Genomic DNA, 15,676 nt, shown 5'->3' on the forward strand with positions numbered 1-15,676 from the left:
CTTTTAGTAGGCTCCTCCCCCTAGTGTGTGGTGGCAAGTGTCATATTACAGAATTAAAACATTATTTTATAATCAAAAAACATTTTTCTAATCTCGACAAAACACATATTGTTGGATAGGTCTGAATCTTAAGTTATTTATCTATGACCATATTTATGACTATTTTGTAATATAAATAATATTGAAATAATATTGTGACATATTTATGACTGAAAATGCATTAAAATTAGTTAAATAGAGTGTCAATCAGTAGCTATTTTTGGTATGGCATCTAAAAAAAGTCTCACAGGAACCTCAATTTTTGTGATATCAACTTCATATTTGGAACATAATTAGTTAGACATATGGTTTTGACTTAATGGAAATTTTTGGTTCCAAAATATTTTGTCAAATATTTGTTGCACAGTACATCTTCTTTACAGTAAGCTAAAACTTCAATAGCTTTAGATTGTTTTCTTTAAAAATAGATAAACCGTAGGTCTGTATTGCAAAGCATTAATGAATTTAGTCATTTGAATTCTGATACATTTTCAAATCTATGTTCAAAAAGTGGGGCAGGAGAGTGACAGTTAAGTGGCTAATAATCTTGCAATACACATAATAGCAGTGTTTGTATGTTTTTTAATGTAGGTTCAGTGTACTTGGACACAACACAACTGGTGACTTATTAATGATTATGACCACATCAGATTAATGCTTTGAACATTGAATGATATGACATCTGATCTTTAGAATTTAGAATTAAGTCTAAATAATTTCTTAGGGGGACTTTCACAGAAATTTGTTCTTCATGTACTTGCGTTGTACAAATTACATCCTGAAACAAAGAAATTCATGCTAAAAAAAAACTGATGTCATTTCTATTCTTGATATCATCCAAAACCTTCAATGTGACGTCACAGCTCAGAGAAGAGTAACACCTCCCACCCCATGCTTTTTTTTCTTTCTGTTTTTTACAGCGGTGCGAGAGCAAAGTTGTGAAAGAGACTGCGCAGAAGGAATCCCCTCTTACCTCACTTTATCTCTTTCCCACAGATGAATACTTATTGACACAGTGAGATGTGTGGGCAGCTCAGTTAGAGGATGTCTGCATACGTGGGTGTTTGTGTATGTGTGTTTATACCATTTTGCGTCTATAACGTCCCCTTTTGAGCATGCACAAACACGTCTGTGTGCATCTCACTTCTATGTGGCTAGATGTAACGGATGAAACATTACTTGACCACACTATGTGGGCACTATCAGCATCATTATCATCATCCCTGAGACATGGAATGGACGGCAGGGTGTAGGTACACACAGTGTGAGGGCCACTAATATGAGAATGACACCTCTCTGCCCACACATGGCCTGTTCCTCACCAATCAGAGTCACTCACAGAGGCATGCAGGGTGGGCGGTCGTATCACGCAGGCTAAGTAATGAAGGTGTTGATGGAGAACACCACCGTTTTCACACGTCACGCCGGGCAGATTGGTCATATGGTGAAAATAAAATGACCCGTGTCATCAGTACACATATACAGAAATAGATCACATGAAATGGTACCATTTTAATTAATCAACATGCTCCCCGAAGGCTGCCTACCGGTGTCCACAAGGTCCATTTTTGTGATTAAGCCTGTATTTCTATAATGATTACACCCGCTCCCAAAACACACACACACAGAACCACATGCCCAATTACTAGGTCTCTTATTAGCTTTAGATTAATGATCCCCTGAGGCTTCTCTTGTGTGAAAGTGCGCAGCCCCACCAACCCACGCACTGCTCACACACATGGGCATTTTAATTGGCAGCAAAATCCAACCATAGTAATGCTCTTACAAGTCTGAGTCATCCTCACAGAACTGCATGTGAAACACAGCACTATTAACTTTCAATGGCATTTGTGTGTTGATAGTTAAATAATCTTTCTAATGTGAGGCTCAATAAGGACAAATGACTTGTTTTTAATGATAAGTAACTTGGTATGGACTCTAAAAAGAGTAATGTTATGACAACTGCAAATTTCCATTAACTCTTTAATTGGACCTGTAACCAGCCTTCCAGACTCTCTATCGCCATCTCTGGATGAAACAACAAATTGTAAGTTACTTCCTTTGCTTGTGGACATGAGGTAAACAGTGAGCATGAAGGATGAAGATAAATTTAACCTGACAGGTCCGAGTATGAATTATTATTGTAGGCTTATGGTAGAGATTTGCAAAGCAAGTAAAAAAAATTAAAATTAAAATTAAACAACAGTTTAAAGGCTTATTTATACTTCTGCGATGGATTCCCTTATGCCGTAGCCTGACGTGCACCTCTCCAAAATTCTAATAGCACGTCAACTCTAGGCGGACCGCAAGCGCTGTGATTGGTCTGCTAGAATCCCTCCCTCCGTATGTGCTTGAGTTTTGTCTGTGTTTATGTGCACTTTAATATATTGTAATGTTACAACTTTTTATATAAAATAAAACAAAGCAAAGAACAAGTGTCTTATCATTTATTATACTACAAAGCATTATAGATCAGTAGTTGTCGGTGACAAACAGTGTTGATCTGCCGTGGTACAAGTCCTTGTGGAGATTGAAAGAATGCCGTCTTCTCCTGTTCCGTTGTTATCTCCTTTTGTAGTTTTAAATAATGATTTAATGATTTGATATTTATTTCTCCAGCAGCAGCTTCTTCTTCGGCTTTTGTCGTGGTCCTGCAGGTTACACCATCAACATGCCAGTGGACACTGCAGACTAGCGGTCTGTATGTGTACTGCACGTCAACACGGACAACGACGCAGAAGTATAAATGAAAACTGATGCATAGCCTACAGCGTAAAGGCTACGGTGTAGTTCTGACGCAGAAGTATAAATCGCCCTTAACTTTTTAGGAAAATAAGTGTTTAAAAAAACAGCTTCTAACTGTATATTTATGCTAATATATGCCAAATATTTATGCTAGTATATCAAGTTACCCGAGCTACCAAAATCTTACCTGATCTACCATCATAATAATACAGGTGATTCAATAGAAAATCACATGATGAATCAGTGTTCATTGTAAATGGCCTGTCACTTTAATAAAATATAATTTATGTAATGTGTCACACTTTCACTGTTTTTCACTGTAAGTTACATAATTTATAATTTTTTATCTCTAAAAATAACTAGTAAAATATACATTTACATATAATATTATGTTAAATCAATTTGTTCACAGTATATGGTACAGATAATCTATTAAGATGATTTTAAAGTAGTATTTAAAATTGACAGTGTGTAATGTTGTGAGGATCTTTTTTGCTTCTGTTTTACCATTAATGTGATGAAGACTCAAATAACAAGATGGTCTCTGCTTAATGACAGTCAGAGTGAATGAGTCAGAAAATGAGCAAATCAGAGCCTGGTCTGACTCATAATGAGTTTTTTCTTCTTCTCCCTCTTCTTCTTCTCACTTTTAATGTACCAAAATATGATCTATATTAATTTGAGAAAAGATGTTAAACGGTTAAGGTGGTTTTCTGCTTAATTTAGAGCATCTCCACTCATTTCTTAAAGGCATAGTTGTTGACTTTGCATATTTTTACACCAACTCCCTATTGAGCACTGTTCCGTTGTAAATACACTACGTTTGAATGAAACATAAAAATGAAAGTCCACACTGCATTTGTTGCCAAAATGAAGTTGTGATCAAGAAACCATGTGGTGCCAGAGACCTTGATGGAGAACAGGTTTGGAGGATCAAAGGCAGATACATTTACCCGTTTCCTTCTGTGCATTTGTGAAACAAGCATATGTAAGTTGCCAGTAAGTACGGGATGGAGGATGTCTGAAGGGAATAAAATATTTCGTTTTTTGCTAGGGGGGAACTCAAATAAAACCACACTGCTGACTCAGATGCCCTCCATCCACCAAAACAATCTGCTGCAATAGATCAATAGAGTATTAAACCTGTGCACACAACCACAGATTTACAGTTTCACCCCACCAGGATCTGCAGCCGTGTTACTGACCGCAAACCCACTGGCACCTGGGAATGCCATATTTTGTCTAACTTACTGTCAGTGTGAGTAAGTCTCCTATAGTCATCTCCTGGCATGATTGTGATATCTCACATAATGAGGATTCTGACAGAGCCTGAGCATCATGTGCACCTGTTACGACTGTCACACCTGTGATCGTAAGTGATGAATTCTCAGCAAATCACTCCATAGGGGTTTGAATAAGGTCCTGTACTTGCCATTAACATGCAATCAGATCAAGTCAAGCAGATCATCACCCAGTCAGAATACAGAGAGCTACATCAAGCAGTTCAGTGCACCAAATTATTCTATCTATGACATGCTCTTGCAGCATTGAGCTTTAGAACCAATCATAGGTGAGCACAGGAATGCAATGGCCAATCAGTAGCATTTAAATTAGTCGCTGCATAGAAGAATGGCGCTAAATTTTTGTTCAGCATGGACAGACTTTCTGAATTCTTCCATTATAACAAATAATTTTTAAATACAACATTGGTTGCACCATGTAAATAGCTTAATTGTTAATGGGACTTTTGTTGAATGTGCATAACTCAGTCATTGAGCTCCTGTTAAATTGATGTGAAAAGTGGGGTGGGGGTGGGGGGAGTTTGTGTGACATTAACCTTTGAATTCAACCTATACAGGACACAAGGTGTTTCTCAGTGTCAAGGATACTTCCTTGGAAGGACTGGCTAGCAAGTGCACGTCATTACGTGAGTGAAAAGGTCCATTTGAATAACGCTGTGAATGGTATCGTTAAATTTATACACATATGCATCCTTTCCTGTGTATGGCATATTCTTTGAATGAAGGACTCAGTCCTTGGTTGAAATTCCGAGGATCCTCGACATTGAAACAGTCCTTCGACGTATGGCGATGACGTAGCATCCTCGAAATTCTGGCTTCCGAGGATCCTTCCTTGACATTGAGAAACACCTACAGACTTCAAAGGCCAAACTGAAGGTCTAAGGTCAAACTGAGCATTGTTAAATGGAGGGGCCGAGTCTTGTTGTATAGTTTTTGCTTTAAAACGCTCTCCATCCACATGAATGTTTTCAAGTATTTTCCAAAAGTTTCTCATCCACACTGAAACATTGGAAAACATCAAATTCGCCTTAATGCACGTGTAAAAAAAAAAAACTCACTGAGATGAAACTGATGGAACAGACATAATAAGTTTTCACGCAATTCCTCTGGCAGGATCATTTCATTTTAGTAAATATCTCATCATTCACTGATGCATCCATGCTCACTCATGTTTAATCTAAAATGCAACTGCCCTCATGTCTTGCCGCAGAACAGCAACTGTGAGTACATTTTCTGTCATATTTTTAGGTCTGTAATATGAAGAGTGTAAAAGGAAATAAAAGGGTATAGCACATAACAGGCACAATCATAAATGTCTATGGGTACAATATGTGTCATATGACGAAACATGCATCATTGTTTCCAAAAGCCTACATTTTCATTATCCATGCTACAGCGCGAAAATTGCATTTTCAAATTTATCTACTCTGGACAGCAGTTTTAAAAAGCTGTCTCAGTGTGGACGGAAGGGCAAAACGGAGATTCTTTTTGGCACAGGAAACAAAGGATGCATTTTGAAGGAGCGCGAGAAATGGGACAGCCTTCGGAAACAAAATGTTGTAAAACAAAATGTTGTAACTGGACCTGGTGTTAATTAAGCTTCTCTCTGATGATTAGGCAGGACACTCGACAGTAGATCTGTAACTACTTTGGTTTCGTTGTTTTATTCTGGTCAAATGTTTAGTCAATGTTTCATCCAATCAATTCCAGATGGATACAATTAGGCTAGATTTTGAAAAAGTCAATTCCAGAAATTTCGAGGATGCTACGTCATCGCCATCCGTCGAAGGACTGTTTCAATGTCGAGGATCCTCGGAATTTCAACCAAGGACTGAGTCCTTCGTTCGAAGAATATGCCATACACAGGAAAGGATGCATATGTGTATCCTTCGCACTCTTCGCGCTCTCAAATCACCCACAATCCTATGCGCGCAGCTTTTCTATCTTGTTCAAAAATGTTGAATGTTAGCATAGTTACATTACATTGACAAGTCTGAATATAAATGACATTAACAGCATTTCAACATGACACTGAATGTAAATGAATGAATAGCACCTGTTTGGCTAAGAATTGTGTCCAACAGTGACGTTGCTAAACTCATTTGTGACTATCTCTTGGAGAGCAGTGATGACTGTCCAAAATTATACGATAAAACAAAGAAGTGAAGGGAAACGTGTGGTCCAGTTTTTGACTCACAGAGCAACCTGAAGAGACTGGCTCATACCCCCTGTAGTTGGGCCATAGCGTTCTCTGATGTGGCTGATTACACATCAACATCCAGAACAAAGAGAGCAAAACAGAGAGAACTCCATGTGGTCAAGCATGCGTGACAGACCTTAATTATCAAAGGTTGGATTTGGATGTTGGATTGTTTATCACTGTACGGTCATTGAAAGTGGGAAAAAACATCCCGTATCTGTGAGTGAAGACTTGTTTATGTATGGCAAAGGGATGGCACATGGCCCTTGCCCACGGCACATGATGCGAAATTGTAAAGGAAAAGCTTTTACAGTTCCTGCATCCACGTGTAAACACTGTGCCCAAAATATCTTTCTAATTGACAGTGTTTTTGTTCAAAATCAAAGCAAAAAGTTGTAAATGAATGTGAAATTGCTAACTTGTCCTGGTAAGATGAGGACACATAGTTCCCTCTGCATGGCTGTCCACAATGTGCATTCAAATTTCTGTTTTGGTTAGTGTCCAGCTGGCACTGACATCTTCTGAATGATGGTATGACCAGAGGGAATTAAGATTATGAGTAAACCTTATCAGGAAAACAATCAGATGTAATGAAAAACAAAGCTGGCAATTCTTTCTCAAGATGGCCTGAAAGGGCTTTCCTCAATCTCTCGATTACATAAAAACATATTTGGGGTACTTTATCACGTTTAAAGAAAACACATGTCTGGAAGCTGTTCAGGGTTACCGGTCTGAATTTTCAGCTCAGCTGTATAATCTATTATGCAGTTCATTTATGGATATTTTTCAGGGCAATTCCATCGCCATGGAAACCAGTATAAAACACCAGCACTGTCTTAAAGGTGTAGTTCATCCAAAAATGTCTATGCTGTCTATGCAAGGTAAGAAAGCTTCGGATTTTATAAAAAATATCTTAATTTGTGTTCCAAAAATTCATTTTGGGGGAACTATCCCTTTAATAGTTAATTTCTATAATATACTTTTTTTTCCCAGTTTGATTTTCCTTGAATAATTACTTACATTTTGTTTGCTCCTCAAAAAAAAAAAAAAAATAATCTCACAAATCATATGAATGGATAAAACCAGTGTACACTGTTGTTTTGCATGCATGTATTTGTTCATGCATAATGCATGAATAAAGGCATCAATAAACATTATATGATAGGAAGGACACTGAGTTGATCTTTTCCTGGGTAATAATGTAAATATAGGTATTTATGAATGAATGAATGAATGAATGAATGGATATATATTCCATTGATAGAAGTAAACTGATTTACCTTATAATGTACATATAGCTTTTGTTTATTGGAGGTTGCACAGATATTCATTTCCATTAACATATACAGAAAACCTCTATCACCACTGGCATTTGAATACAGACTTTTCAAAACAAGACAAATGAGACTCAGTTCTAGGAATCATGTTATAGCTCTGTGCCAACCACACACTTCATTATAGAAGAGGTCAATAATGGATTCAGATCAGCGAGGCTATTTACGTAGAGCATATACATGAGACAAATGCACTGCAACCAGATCGCACTACATGTAGAACTATAAACGAGAAGCATCAACACATAATAAGTTTAGCTGAGAGTGTGGGAGACGGAATAGGTGTAGGTGAGCTGTAGGGTAACCTTTTGAGGCAGATCTATAATGAAGTTATTATTTTCGTTCTCTCTATGCAGTGAAGTGGGCAGAACCAGCATGAAAGTGAGAGAAAGGAAGAGAGAGACAGAGAGAGGCCTGGCTCTAAGTGGGATGCATTTGAGGGTGGGCATGTGGTGGCGGGGGACAGGTCACCGTCACAGGGACGAGAAGAAACATGGTGCTGCCTTGTGACAGATGTGTTATCATCACTGCTCCAGCCGCAACCAGTGTCAGCCTTGTATTGTGGATGTTAATGGGGTGTTGGCTTCTTGATCACTAAACTCTTTTATACAACAAGGTCCAGAAATCCGAAACGGACAGACTTTTCAAACAACCATTTCCCAGAGGTTTATCTCACAGAAAGCCTCCTCAGAACAACCAAGCCTGCGATTGGCTGGGTCATCCTCACCAAGCCATCCACAGACAGTTGCAGGCCAGTCTTTGAATCCTTAAAGGAAGTGGTTAACCTCTTGATAGGAATACAATGGGATTCAGAAAACTGACAGGCCTTTCAAACAAACCTGGAGCAGAAGTTTATTCCAGAGGACGTGTTCTCAAATCCTCGAACATTTAGAGGTAATTGGGACCTGGAACTCACTCATGCTGTTTACTTCAGCCCTTAAAATCTGACGAGCATTTGACAAGTTTGTAAACTCCATAACAGAGAGCCAGGTATGAAATGTACCCCTCCAAATTGGCTCACGCTGGGGTGAACACTGAGATCCACATAAATTCAAAACAACATGTTTTTTTAATTACAGCCTATCTCACAGTACAGCGTCGTTACAAAGTTTGAGATATGTGAGAGACTCTCCGTTTGGCCAGTCTGACATTTGAGCAAATATTTCATTAAATGTGTGTGTAGTCTGTGGTAATTAGTGAGGTAGGGACCACACAACACACACATTTGTTTCGTAACAATTGCGTGACGTATTCTTAAGAGTAAAAAACCCGAATGGAGACGTATAAACGGTAATATAGCCTCCCCCTCTTAGTCCCTCTTCCAACAGCCTACATCCTTCACGAGCCCCCACACAGTGTGTGCCATGTCCTTAACCGGCGTACGTTACTCACCGTGAAGAGAAGTGTGGCCTTCAGGAAAGTTACAGCTGCGGTTTGATCTTACATTCCACACTCTCATGACAAATGCTGACAAACCAGCATGACAACTTTGGTTTGTACATGTGCAGTTGTGAGTGTGAGATTTGTTTCTTTTGCATGACCAGTCAGGCTGAGTGCGTGCGTGTGTGTGCATGTGCAGCATGTGCAGCATGTGGAGGTGGCACACATGGCATTACACTTTAATCACCCACTATAGCTGTAGGAGTGAGTCAGCATCTCCAGTCTCATCAGAGGAAGGATGCATCCTGAGCCCAGCTGACACTCCACCATACACAACTCCGTAACCGACTCGCTGCTTCTCCCTGCTACTCGGTACAGGCTGTGCTGATGCTCAGTACACAAATCCCTGAGCGCCAGGGCTGGGAAAATTGGAATTTGAATTGAACTAGCCACGTTCCACAGAATGCTGAGTTGAAATGGCTGAAAGGGGAAATTACTCACATGCAATTCAACTAATTGTTCCAAATTATCCATTATATTTTGGAAACAGATTAGACACATTGTTCAAAAGGCCAGTAAATGACCAGCTTAAATGTCTTTGAATTATGCCATAAAATACCACAAAATGTCCACCACATTATTTTTTTTTTTTTATATAAATATATAGAAATAATAAATATTGACATCAGAACTATCCTTTATATAATAAATTAGTAAATTAGTGCCCTTTATTTATTTGATAGTCAATAAATTAAATAAATTCTAGTAATTATTATTATGATGATTACAACAACTTATACTTCTACTACTACTAATAATAACAACAACAACAAATAACGTTTTTTAAAGTTTTATATAAAATGCCTTTCCCAAGCTATATAAGCTGCTGGCTTGATGACGCAAGCGAACCGCAGTTCGGACTCAAATATTATAATATGAACACAGTCCCGCGGGGGCAGGGGGAGGGGTAGCAACAGAACTCGGGTTCGGACCAGGCAAGTGAACCAAGTGTGAAAGCACCCTTAATAGGGTGGCCATTCGTGCCATTTTCGCAGGACACATCCTGGCCAGGATTTCTATATTGCCTAAAATATCCAGGTTTTGGCTTTGGTTTCCTGTTTACATACTTAATGAAGTTAATGATCATTTGTCCAATAACCTGCAGACTTTGTACGTAAATTAACCAATCCTGGTGCGTGAGAAGGTGGGATCTACAGAGAACGGTCAAAGCGATGCAAATACGTGTACTGTACACTTTAGTGTCGGACTGGAAAGCAGCATTGAGCTGACTGATCGGTGTATGACGTCAAAGTAATGTGAGAGCGATTCAAAAGCACAAGAAGCCATTGGTCTGTGCAGCGCAAACAAAGCCAAAACGTGGATATTTTAGGCAATATAGAAATCCTGGCCAGGACGTGTCCTTCGAAAATGGCACGAATGGCCACCCTAACCCTTAAAGAGTTGTCTGCTCTCTAATCACTCTCACGGTATTTCGAGGTCATATGCCGATCGGTCTGCACAGCGCTGATTCGTTTCAAATGAGCCTTTTCACTTAACTGATTCATTCAAAACACTGATTCATTCACCTGCAATGTGTTGCTCATAGAATGACTTTGCTTTCGTTTCATGTGGAACTTGCCGAGCAAAAATTGTAAGTCACTATCAGTATTGTATCTATAATGTATGTTATTCAGTAGCAAGTATATACCAGTATAAATAGTTGTCATGTTTTTTAAAAGCAATATCACGTGAGAAAGCTTAATGTTGTTCTGAATATCGTACTTGCCAAAGCCATATAAAATGAATTAGAACACATTTACGAAGCACAAATTCCTGCCGTACAGCAGCAGCCTCTGCAATTAAGAGAAAAAAACTTGATATGATAAACATTGTTTTTGTTTATAGCCCTGGGTAAGTAATGCTGATGAATATGGATACTCTTTTGCTGTAATTTAATTTGTTGCAATCCATTGACGATACTGAGTACAATACAAGCAACAATTCATAAACACTCAGACTGTCTTACCCTGAAGAGTCTTATTATACACCAGATGAACACTGACATACACACAAGAGAAGCAGCACACAATGCTGTCATACTGCAGGGTAGAGAGGAGACTGTGTGAAAAAAAATCATCAGTGCTTAACATTTTTGCAAGAAATAATATTTAGACAGTCCCAGAGGGAGCATGAGGTCAATGCATCAGGAGACAATGGCTGCCTATTTCATCCACGTCACTTCCCTATGCCTAGAATAACATGAGGACAACACTGGCCCTCAATGAATAAGACTCACATCAGAGCCTGTCCGCCTGTCCGCTATCCCAACAGGCCAACTCAAGCATGAACATCCTAAGCTTTAAAGGGAGGCATTCTCTCTCTCTCTTTTAAATCATCTCCTGGCAAACTCAAAACTGTACCCACCCCTTTCTTTTTTCAGCTTCACAGACTTTTTTCATATATATATATATATATATATATATATATATATATATATATATGAAAAAAGTATATATAAAAAAGTATATATATATATATATATATATATATATACAAAAAAAAAGTCAACATATTTTGTTAAACTTGTGAAAAAGTCTACTTAAATGAAAACTTAAATGAATGTTTATGCATTTTAAAGGGTTAGTTCACAGAAAAATGAAAATTATGTCATTAAATCATGTCGTTCCAAACCCGTAAGACCAGTTTAAGATATTTTAGATTTTGTCCGAGAGCTCTCAGTCCTTCCATTTAAACTGTGTACGATATACTGTCCATGTCCAGAGAGGTAAGAAAAACATTATCAAAGTAGCCCATGTGACATCAGAGGGTCAGTTAGAATTTTTTGAAGCATCAAAAATACATTTTGGTCCAAAAGTAGCAAAAACTACGACTTTATTCATCATTGTCTTCTCTTCCGTGTCTGTTGTGAGAGAGTTCAAAACAAAACAGTTTGTGATATCCGGTTCACGATGAATCATTCGATGTAACTGAATCTTCTTGAACCAGTTCACCAAATCGAACTGAATCGTTTTAAACCGTTTGCGTCTCTAATATGCATTAATCCCCAAATGACTTAAGCTCAACCCAACCCAACCTAGTATAGACCCAGCTCTCAACCCAACCTTTTACCCAATATTTTTTTTATCGCTCGATAAGAGTCTCCCGTTAACACAGCACGTTAGCGCCGATAACGGCCCGCCACTAATATATATATATATATATATATATATATATATATATATATATATATATATATATATATATATATATATATATATATATACATACATACATATATATATATATATATATATATATATATATATATATATATATATATATATATATATATATATATATATATATATATATATATATATAGGTGCTGGTCATATAATTAGAATATAATCAAAAATTTTATTTCCCTAATTCCATTCAAAAAGTGAAACTTGTATATTATATTAATTCATTACACACAGACTGATATATTTCAAATGTCTTTTAATTTTGATGATTATAACTTACAACTAAGGAAAATACCAAATTCAGTATCTCAGAAAATTTGAATATTGTGAAAAGGTTCAATAAAAGCTAATTAACTCAAAACACCTGAAAAGGCCTTTAAATTGTCTCTCAGTCTAGTTCTGTAGGCTACACAATCATGGGGAAGACTGCTGACTTGACAGTTGTCCAAAGACAAGCATTGACGCCTTGTACAAGGAGGGCAAGACACAAAAGGTCATTGCAAAAGAGGCTGGCTGTTCACAGAGCTATGTGTCCAGGCACATTAATAGAGAGGCGAAGGGAAGGAAAAGATGTGGTAGAAAATAGTGTACAAGCAATAGGGATAACTGCACCCTGGAGAGGATTGTGAAACAAAATCCATTCAAAAATGTGGGGGAGATTCACAAAGAGTGGACTGCAGCTGGAGTCAGTGCTTCAAGAACCACTACGCACCGACATATGCAAGACATGGGTTTCAGCTGTTGCGTTCCTTGTGTCAAGCCACTCTTGAACAACAGACAGCACCAGAAGCGTCTCACCTGGGCTAAAGACAAAAAGGACTGGACTGCTGCTGAGTGGTCAAAAGTTATGTTCTCTGATGAAAGTAAATTTCAAGCCTAACCTGATTTTACCAAGTGAGACATGTTCCTGGGACAACATCGTTGTTGACCCTGGAACAACATTGTGATTAACCAATCAGATTTGAAGAACCAGTTTATAGATTTTGTGAAGTTTATGCTTAAAATCAGTGCTTGTACATCAGTGTCATTCATCTATCATTTCCTCTGATTTTAGGGATTACTCATGGTTAAGGTTAGGTTTAGGTGTAGGGATATGGTTAAGAATATATTTTTAAGGACCATGGTATCCCTGTTCTTAATTGGCCAGCAAACTCACCTGACCTTAACCCCATAGAAAATCTATGGGGTATTGTGAAGAGGAAGATGCGATATGCCAGACCCAAGAATGCAGAAGAGCTGAAGGCCAGTATCAGAGCAACCTGGGCATAACACCTGAGCAGTGCCACAGAATGATCGACTCCATGCCACGCCGCATTACTGCAGTAATTCAGGCAAAAAGAGCCCCAACTAAGTATTGAGTGCTTTACATGCTCATACTTTTCATGTTCATACTTTTCAGTTGGCCAAGATTTCAAAAAATTATTTCTTTGTATTGGTCTTAAATAATATTCAAATTTTCTGAGATACTGAATTTAGATTTTAGGAGGTTGTCGGTTATAATCATCAAAATTAAAAGAAATAAACATTTGAAATATATCAGTGTTTGTGTAAGGAATGAATATAATATACAAGTTTCACTTTTTGAATGGAATTAGTGAATAAATAAACTTTTTGATGATATTCTAATTATACGACCAGCACCTGTATACATGTGTGTGTGTCTGTGTTTAGAAAATTACATGGCATTTTACAATCAGAACTAACATTGCCATAAAAAGGCAAAATTAAAAGTGACATATTAACCTACACACACACATTCTGCAGGGGTCATCTCTAAGGTTATGTTGTTGGCTCACGTGGTACATATTGGGGAAGTCGTGGCCTAATGGTTAGAGAGTCGGACTCCCAATTGAAAGGTTGTGAGTTCGAGTCCTGGGCCGGCAGGAATTGTGGGTGGGGGGAGTGCATGTACAGTTCTCTCTCCACCTCTGTCATGTCACTTTCACTTTTTTTTTTTTTATTATGAAGATTTCTCCTTTTTATTTTATGGAGTTATCTATACAGATCCACAAAAGCTTGTTTTTCTCAATGTCTTGGCTTTGTTCAAAGACATTGCTTATTTGAAGTCATAAATAATTACGTGGTATAAGTGCTTTGCTGAGTGATGTTGGGCAGTCCGGCAAAGCAGGACTCGCATGGCATTTTGATCAGTAAATATTGCACCACATGCTGAGTTGCCTCAGCCACTCCGACCAAGTGTTTCCGAAAGAAGCGCTGACTAACCTGTCAACAGGGTCACTGCACTTTGTCTGTTTGCAGAAACTTTTCCTTATTTATCTTCTTTCACTCAATCCACTGGCTCTGCACTCTCTCTTTGCACCAGTATGGTCTTTGCTCATACAGATAAGATCCATGTAGCACACAGAGGACTGCTTGTGTAAACTTTACCCATTTGTGACAGGAAAAGAGAGTTTGCTATAGTTTACTATAAACTCAATGTGTTAGGAATGCAGATTCATCAAACGAACAGCACGCACTGCTTCCTTTGCCTGAAGTGACTCTGTTGTGTTGTTTACTTTTGGCACATGAGGGAAACAGAATTATTATATTTCTCGGAGAGGACAGGGGATTTTTAATTGCCATTAATTTTGCATTAGATTGCTGGTGTCTTCTGGGAAATTTACAATATTAAGTGAAAGCAAGATGCATTCAAAACAACTATTAAACAAACAGGAAAAAGAAATTGTAACTAAAGAAGACAGAAGTGCAAATTCTCTGGGAGGACAAGAAATAACAGTGGAAGAAAACAATGTTATTTTTTTTATCCATCTCGTCTTGTATTTAATAACTAAGGGGCCTTCGCTTATTGGATTTTCTTCAAAAATATCTGTGGCCTTCATTGCTGTGGGATATTTACACTCTAGCTGAATGACTTCTGTTGAAAATGACTGTTGAGTGTTGTATCTTTTTTTTGATGCTGTGACGTAAAACATTTAAAAAAAGAAGAAAGAAAAGTGTCAGAGTTAAAATCTGCAAGCTGAAAGGCAAATTACATTACAAGCTTTGATATTGTGCATGTTTGTTAAGCAGGGATTGGGATTTGGAACTGTCAAAGAAAGATTAGTTAAAAATCAACTTTACATCCGTCAATTTACTTTGTACTACATGACTTTAAAATTGGCAGATCATTTTTCAAATGTTAATAAGTACTAAGGCAGTTTGTTAAAAAAAACAACCCCTGAATAAATAAAATAAAATAAAATACACCAAATTACTTGATATAGTAACCTAGTTTTCTTTTGCATAATGCCATTCTTTTAACAAGGCTTCTTCTTTGCTATAATTACAGGACACTTGTATCACTCTGACATTTTTTTTACTTTATGCTCCAAAAAGTCATTAAAATGAATACATTGAAAAGTCTTATTGTATGTATGAATTGCGTTTTAATATATTTTTAAATGAATTCATAGATATGACAATAAATGTGTG

This window comes from Carassius auratus, chromosome 2, assembly GCF_003368295.1.
Source record: "Carassius auratus strain Wakin chromosome 2, ASM336829v1, whole genome shotgun sequence".
NCBI classification, from domain to species: domain Eukaryota; kingdom Metazoa; phylum Chordata; class Actinopteri; order Cypriniformes; family Cyprinidae; genus Carassius; species Carassius auratus.